Source organism: Phyllobates terribilis, unplaced genomic scaffold (assembly GCF_046119375.1).
Source record: "Phyllobates terribilis strain yellow unplaced genomic scaffold, ASM4611937v1 Scaffold_49__1_contigs__length_9717188, whole genome shotgun sequence".
NCBI lineage: Eukaryota > Metazoa > Chordata > Amphibia > Anura > Dendrobatidae > Phyllobates > Phyllobates terribilis.
Window position 1 is genome coordinate 1,670,130 of NW_027362809.1, and position 9,013 is coordinate 1,679,142.

Genomic DNA, 9,013 nt, shown 5'->3' on the forward strand with positions numbered 1-9,013 from the left:
ATTGCCAGATCCCGCAGCCCACATAGGAGTCACCTAAACTGAAGGCATCATAGAGTCGGCTAACCCGGCCGCAACACGACAGCACAACGCATTGGAGGCAAAGTGACGTTGACACTACCCGGAAACAGCTGGCGTGCTGGAACCAGGCTGGGCAGGAGGGAGTACCCGTGCCAAAGACACTGCCGAGAACCAGCTGACGGTACTGGAACCCGGATGGGTAGCAGAAGGTACAAGAGCCAATGGAACTACCGAAGACCAGCTGACGGTACTGGAACTCGGTTACTAAGCAGGAGGTACCTGTGCCAGAAAGTACTACCAAGGACCAGCAGACGTTGGTGGAACTTGGATACCGAGGAGGCACCTAAGCCAAAGGCATTGCCGAGAACCAGCTGACGGCACTGGAAGCCGGATGGGTAGCAGAAGGTACCCATGAAAAAAAAAGTTGCAAGGCCGCGAGCCGGCCGCAGATACCAAAACCCACAGTCCTACAGGGGGTGCTTGTCCTATTGGCACTATGGAACCAGCCTTCATTGCCAGATCCCGCAGCCCACATAGGAGTCACCTAAACTGCAGGCACCATAGAGTCGGCTAACCCGACCGCAACACGACAGGACAACGAATTGGAGGCAAAGTGACGTTGACACTACCCGGAAACAGCTGACGTGCTGGAACCAGGCTGGGCAGGAGGGGTACCCGTGCCAAAGACACTGCTGGGAAACAGCTGGCGGTGCTGGAACCCAGGGTAAATACTAAAAACAGAGTGGAGCCAGAGGCGTAATTGGAGCAACTTTAAAATCTGTAGTAGTGTGAATGTGGACAGAGCAGGAGAATTTGCCAGACACACAGCAGGGGAACAGCTGACGTTACTGAACCCCAATAACACGGCAGCAAGCGTTGACTGTGCAGACGGCACTTCTGAGCAGCAACTAGCGGTATTGGAGCCCAGGGTAAATACTAAACATAGAGGAGCCAGAGGTGTAATTGGAGCAAGTTTTAAATCAGTAGCACAGTGGATGTGGACAAAGCAGGAGAATTTGCCGGACACATAGCTGGGGATCAGCTGACGTTACTGAACCCCAATAACACGGCAGCAAGCGTTGACTGTGCAGACGGCACTTCTGAGCAGCAACTAGCGGTATTGGAGGCCAGGGTAAATACTAAAAACAGAGGAGCCAGAGGTGTGATTGGAGCAAGTTTTAAATCAGTAGTACAGTGGATGAAGACAGAGCAGGAGAAATTGCCGTCCGCACAGCATGGGAACAGCTGACGTTACTGAACCCCAATAACACGGCAGCAAGTGTTGACTGTGCAGACAGCACTTCTGAGCGCCAACTGGCGGTGCTGGAGCTCAGGGATAATACTGAAAACAGAGGAGCCAGAGGTGTAATTGGAGCAACTTTAAAATCTGTAGTAGTGTGAATGTGGACAGAGCAGGAGAAATTGCCGTCCGCACAGCAGGGGAACAGCTGACGTTACTGAACCCCAATAACACGGCAGCAAGTGTTGACTGTGCAGACAGCACTTCTGAGCGCCAACTGGCGGTGTTGGAGCTCAGGGATAATACTGAAAACAGAGGAGCCAGAGGTGTAATTGGAGCAACTTTAAAATCTGTAGTAGTGAGAATGTAGACAGTGCAGGAGAAATTGCCGTCCGCACAGCAGGGGAACACCTGACGTTACTGAACCCCAATAACACGGCAGCAAGTGTTGACTGTGCAGACAGCACTTCTGAGCGCCAACTGGTGGTGTTGGAGCTCAGGGATAATACTGAAAACAGAGGAGCCAGAGGTGTAATTGGAGTAACTTTAAAATCTGTAGTAGTGAGAATGTAGACAGTGCAGGAGAAATTGCCGTCCGCACAGCAGGGAAACAGCTGACGTTACTGAACCCCAATAACACGGCAGCAAGTGTTGACTGTGCAGACAGCACTTCTGAGCGCCAACTGGCGGTGTTGGAGCTCAGGGATAATACTGAAAACAGAGGAGCCAGAGGTGTAATTGGAGCAACTTTAAAATCTGTAGTAGTGAGAATGTGGACAGAGCAGGAGAATTTGCCGGACACACAGCAGGGGAACAGCTGACGTTACTGAACCCCAATAACACGGCAGCAAGTGTTGACTGTGCAGATGGCACTTCTGAGCGCCAACTGGCGGTGTTGGAGCTCAGGGATTACAGTTCAGGTGGTAGAAACATGAACACAACAGGAGACCTGGATACTGTTGCCAACCAATTATTTATTCTGGAAGAGGACTGGCAAATTCATGAGAGATCCAGGCCTTGTTCATTTTGAGAAAAGTAAGTCGGTCAACGTTATCGGAGGATAGTCGCATGCGACGGTCTGTTATACACCACCTGCGGCACTAAAGACGCGTTCCGATAATACACCAGCAGCAGGGCAAGCTAGCACCTCCAATGCATACTGGCTAAGCTCTGGCCATGTATCCAGCTTACAGACCCAAAACTTGAAGGGAGAAGAGCCGTCTGGGAGTACACTGAGAGGGCAAGACATGTAGTCTGTCACCATCTGACGGAAACGTTGCCTCCTGCTGACTGGAGCCGTCTGTGATGGTGTAGACATTTGTGGCGGCGGGGACACAAAACTTTGCCACATTTGGGCCATACTGGTCTTGCCTTGTGCTGAGGCGCTGCTTCTGCTCCCTCTTTGTGCAGAGCTTCCTCCACTGCCTCGACGCACTGAGCTGCTTTGTAAAGCACTAACAGCACTGCTCTCGGTTGGAATGGAGAACATGATGGAATGCACCAGTGCGTCTTGGTACTCCACATTTTACGCTCCCGGTTCAACGGTGTTATGAGGCTTTGTAAGTTGTCCCGGTAGCAAGGATCTAGGAGGGTGGACACCCAATAATCAGCCGTGTTGAGAATGTGGGCGATGCGGCGGTCGTTTCTCAGGCACTGCAGCATGAAATCAACCATGTGCTGCAGACTGCCAACTGGCCAAGAAACGCTGTCCCCTGCTTGAGGCGTGATCTCTGCCTGCTCTGCATCACCCCACCCTCGCTCTAGATACTGACTACTAGAGCATTGTGTACCTCCCTCCTCTGGACAGATGTCTTCCTCCTCATCCTCCTCACAGAGTGTCCCCTGCCTAGGCCTTTGTGAGGAACCACGTTGCGCAGACTGTAGAGAAGCAGATGGCATTTGTGACTCCTCATCCTCCAAAACCTCGTCCCTTAGTGCTTGCAGTGTTTTTTCAAGCAGGCAGATAAGGGGGATAGTCATGCTGACTAGTGCATCATCTGCACTCGCCATCTGCGTGGAATAATCGAAGGCACGCAAAACGTGGCAAATGTCCTTCATAGAGGCCCACTCAGTGGTGGTGAAGTGTGAACGGCGTGCACTGCGACTTGTTTGCGCCTGCAGCAGCTGGTACTCCATTACTGCTGCCTGCTGCTCACACAACCTCTCCAACATATGTAACGTTGAATTCCACCTGGTGGGTAGGTCACATATGATGCGATGTTCCGGAAGACATAATCGGCGCTGCAGAGCTGCAATGCGCGATCTTGCGTTGCTGGAACGCCGCAAGTGAGCGCACTCTATGGGGACCTTGTGAAGCAGTGCATCAAGATCCGGATAGTCCCTCAAAAAACTCTGCACGACCAAGTTGAGCACATGTGCCAGACATGGGATGTGAGAGAGGTTGCATAGGCCCAGAGCTGCCACCAGATTTCGGCCATTATCACACACTACCATGCCTGGCTGGAGATTCGCTGGCACAAACCACACGTTGCTCTGCTGCTTGATGGCATTCCAGAGCTCCTGCGCTGTGTGGCTTCGATTCCCCAAAGAAATAAATTTTAATACGGCCTGTTGACGTTTGGCCACGGCTGTGCTCATATCGGTCATCAGTTCACGGGTCGATGTGGAGGTAGACCGTGACGGCTCCTGCAGCGCTGATTCAGAGGAATTGGAGTATGAGGAGGAGTCAATGTGTACAGACTGGATTCCTGCAATCCTTGGAGTTGGCAGAACACGTACAGCGCCACTCTCAAGATCTGTACCCAGCTCCACAACATTTACCCAATGGGCAGTGAGGGAAAGGTATCGTCCCTGTCCATGCTTACTGGTCCACGCATCAGTGGTCAGGTGGACCTTGCTACTGACGGCGTTTTGTAGCGCATGTTTAATTTTTTCCTCCACATGCTGTTGCAGGGCAGGGACGGCTTGCCTGCTGAAATAAAAGCGGCTGGGCATGTTGTATTGTGGGACTGCCAATGTCATAAAGTTACGGAAGGTGTCAGTCTCCACCAGCCTGAATCATAGCATTTCAAGGGCCAGTAGTTTAGCAATTCCAGCATTGAGAGCCTGTGCTCGGGGGTGGTTTGCCGAGTATGGGCGCCTTTTCTCCCATGCCTGTGCTAACGATGGCTGTAGACTGGCCTGGGAGTGTGAGGATGACAGGGAAAGTGGTGCTGTGGGTGGAATTACACTGTGTCTCTGTACAACAGTGCCAGAGATTCTTCCATGGCGATCCTGTGAGAAAGCCGAACCAGCTGCGTGTGAGCTGGAGGAAGAGGCTACAACACGAGCTGAAGAGGTGGTAGGTGGTGCTGTAGGTTGGCCTAGGTCTTCAGTGTGTTTTTGTAACTCCACCACGTGCTTGGTCCGCACATGTTTCCACATATTTGTCGTATTGAGGTTGCTGATACTTTTCCCTCTTTTCACCTTCTGATTACACAGCTTGCATTTGACAAAGCAAATGTCATCTGCAACTGTGTCAAAAAAGGACCAGGCACTACAAGTCTTGGGAGCGCCCGCTTTGGATTTTGGAAGAGCCATGCTCCTAATGGGTGCCGAAGTGGAGGCTACAGGCAACCAAGTCTGCCCCCTCCCCCTCCCTCCTTTTTGGGCCGTTTGGAACCAATGTAGCTGAATACGGATGGAACCACTACACTAATAGGAGAAATCAGGAAAAATGATCTATTAGCAAAAAAGGACAATGTATGAGGCAGTGACGCACACTGAGTGCACTACAACCAGACGTGGCTGAAGCACACACTACAGCGTGAGCTGCACTCACACACAGAGACCATGCAGACAGGCGTGAACAGTGCAGATGCAGAGCACTGTGCACTAGCGCTGAAAGACCAAAAAAAATTCTCTATCTACTCCTATATAGTGTGTTTGGAACCAATTTAGCTGAATACGGATGGAACCACCACACTAATAGGAGATATCAGGAAAAATTATCAATTAGCAAAAAAGGATAATGTATGAGGCAGTGATGCACACTGAGCGCACTACAACCAGACGTGGCTGAAGCACACACTACAGGGTGAGCTGCACTCACACACAGAGACCTTGCAGACAGCGGTGAACAGCACAGAGAACTGTGCAGTAGCGCTGCAAGGCACAGCGATTTATAAAGTAGCTTGGGTAAAGCAGAATAGACCAAATAGGTAGCTAAAACTGTCCCTCAGAACAACAGTGTCCTATCCCTAACTGAATTCACAGCAGAGTGAGCTCAAAATGGCGGCAGCGGCTTTTATAGTGCATCATGACATCATTTCAGCAGCCAATCACAGCCATGCCATTAGTTAAGATGCCTTAACTGCCCACACTTCTTAGGATCCTCATTGGCTGAATAAAATGAAACTGGCTCATTGCATTATGGGAACTTCCGATTCCGGTATACGATATTGTAAAAGTATCGGAATTAAGTATCGGAATTCCGATACTGCGAATATCGGCCGATACCCGATATTTCAGTATCGGAATGCTCAACACTGGTAAAAAGGAGACTTTGTGCAGCAGGCCTTCATGGTAAAATAGCTGCTAGGAAACCACTGCTAAGGACAGGCAACAAGCAGAAGAGACTTGTTTGGGCTAAAGAACACAAGGAATGGACATTAGACCAGTGGAAATCTGTGCTTTGGTCTGATGAGTCCAAATTTGAGATCTTTGGTTCCAACCACCGTGTCTTTGTACTACGCAGAAAAGGTGAATGGTTGAACTCTACATGCCTGGTTCCCACCGTGAAGTATGGAGGAGGAGGTGTGATGGTGTGGGGGTGCTTTGCTGGTGACACTGTTGGGGATTTATTCAAAATTGAAGGCATACTGAACCAGCATGGCTACCACAGCATCTTGCAGCGGCATGCTATTCCATCCGGTTTGCGTTTAGTTGGACCATCATTTAATTTTCAACAGGACAATGACCCCAAACACACCTCCAGGCTGTGTAAGGGCTATTTGACCAAGAAGGAGAGTGATGGGGTGCTACGCCAGATGACCTGGCCTCCACAGGCACTAGACCTGAACCCAATCGAGATGGTTTGGGGTGAGCTGGACCGCAGAGTGAAGGCTAAAGGGCCAACAAGTGCTAAGCATCTCTGGGAACTCCTTCAAGATTGTTGGGAGACCATTTCCGGTGACTACCTCTTTAAGCTCATCAAGAGAATGCTAAGAGTGTGCAAAGCAGTCATCAAAGCAAAAGGTGGCTACTTTGAAGAACCTAGAATATAAGACATATTTTCAGTTGTTTCACACTTGTTTGTTAAGTATATAATTCCACATGTGTTAATTAATAGTCTTGATACCTTCAGTGTGAATGTACAATTTTCAGTCATGAAAACACAGAAAAATCTTTAAATGAGAACATGTGTCCAAACTTTTGGTCTGTACTGTATATATATATATATACATACATACATTTGGGATACGCTATTATTGACAGTTTACCCCATTATGCTAGTTTCTTTTTCTATCCGCTTGTATTTGACTATATATGTCTGTGGACTGGGCGGTACGCATGGCTTCACTGTTCTCTGTGGTGTCCTCACTGGCTGTATCAATATGTGCTCACATGACGCGGTTGCCGTGGATGGCGGTGTAGCGGTGATTGCCATGTGTCATGCCACACCCTTCCCACACCCATTGGCGGAGACTACACACCCCCTTTTCTATTGGCTCAAGGGTTTCTAAACCCTACCCACCTTCATTGACGCCACCTCCTGACGAAGGCAGCCGTGCTGAAACGCGCATCAGGGTGAGCGCCATTGAGGAGCGTGTTCACATCCACTGTGGCTGTAAGTATTCTATAGGATTCATGATGCTCTCTTTTTGCTGCCGTTCTTTAATCTTTTTTCCTACTTAGGTGCATTTTCTAGGCTTTAATATGTATTAGGATATACTTTTACTCTGTAGCCTAAGAGGTCAGGACACTGATACCACTTATAAAGATCTGCTGTCCCCGGTATGAGCTATCTATATTAGTACCTATATATAGACAGCGGTATGACTAACATCTTATATAGCAACTACTTCTGACCTGCCTCATAAGCACCTGCACTTTTATTGAATGCTTCACGGCATTTTAACAATATACTCTTATTTTTTTGGCAGCCCAATTATGTATTTACATCAGAAAATAATCATCTTAATTTGTCTCATGCTCCTCATTAGTGATCCTCCATTGTTTTACTATTAACTGTCTCTGTGATTCATATTTTTTTCCTGTATAAATTATAATTAATAAAATGTTATTTTTTCACTGTTATATGGGACTCTGACTTGAAGTTTTTCCCTCTTGTTTCTTATGTATGGAAGACTATGTGGGGCCCATTATACTGTATGGAGGACTATGTGGGGCCATTATTCTGTATGGAGGACTATGTGGGGCCCATTATACTGTACACTGGTCGGCCCACGACTTTGTCCAAGTTTTTCATTTTGGCCCTCTGCATGTTTTGCGCTTTACATTCCTGATGTAAAATCAGTATGGGTAATGTACATGGAAATGGCAATAATGCAAAGCTGCTAATTGGACTTTGCTACAAGCCTCCTAATATAGCTGAACACGTAGAGGATGATATGCTGCAACAAATTAAAAAGGCAAAAAAAACAAGTTATGGTCAAAAGTGTTGAAATTGTTCCAGAAAATGAAGTCATTCTCTCAGAAAATTATTGCAATTACAAGTTTTGTTATACACGTTTATTTCCTTTGCATGTATTGGAACAACACAAGAAAACAGAGAAAAAAAAGGCAACTTTGAACATAATTTCACACAAAATAGGTCGGACAAAATAGGTGGCACCTTGCCAAAATTGTGGGTAAACAACTTTGTTTCAAGCATGTGAAGCTTGTTCAAAAGCAATTTTGGGGAAGCACGCATCGTGCAGGTTCCCAGTCTCCCACTCAGGTAACTATGCTGGATTTTGACCGTGTGAGATACTAAGGGAAGGGATATCTATCTTTGAGATATAGCTATTTATAGCATATAGATGGTTGTTTTCATGTTGTCCCTTCACATGCGTTATAGTCTCTTTAAACATTTGACAATGGGGAGGAAGGGAGTTGTGAGACGAGATACCGGCATCCTATGTGTTACCTGCTTGTTTTTATCTATGTTTTAATGTTTTGTATGGTGATTTGGCACCGATTTGTCTCCTTAGACACTCTGCTCTATTCTTTATGTAAAAAATCTTTTTGAATAAAGTTTATACATGTTTTCTACATCATTGGCCATGTGATCGTTGTTTCCGCTTCGGCACCCCCTAGTCAAATGCAATTTTGGCAAGTAACAGGTGTGGGCAATATGAAAATTACACCTAAAACCAGATAAAAAAGGGAGAAGTTGATTCAATATTTGCATTGTGTGAAAATGTGTGGCACACTAAGCATGGAGAAAACAGAAAAAGGAGAAGAGAACTGTCTGAGGACTTGAGAACCAAATTTGTTGAACAATATCAACAATTTCAAGGTTATAAGTCCATCTTTAGAGATCCATATGTTACTTTGCCCAAGGTGCACAGCATAAAGAATTTACAACCCATACAGTCAAATATAGTGGCGGTTCAAAGGTGGTTTGGGGTTGCTTTGCTGCCTCCGACTGTGTGCAAGGCATCATGAAATCTGAAGATTAGCAAAGTATTTTGGGTCACAATATAGTGCCTAGTGTCAGAAAGCTGGGTTTGCATCCTAGGTAGTGTTGAGCGAGTATGTTCGATTAACCCTTTCGCCGAGTATGCTCGGGCCGAGTTCCGAGTATTTACA

General features: G+C 47.3%; 1 protein-coding gene across 1 annotated transcript in view; it reads left to right on the plus strand.

Moving 5' to 3' along the window:
• The window catches only part of LOC141191618 (uncharacterized), a 302,307-nt gene that overhangs the window by 182,348 nt on the left and 110,946 nt on the right, over positions 1-9,013 (plus strand). The window lies entirely within an intron of this gene.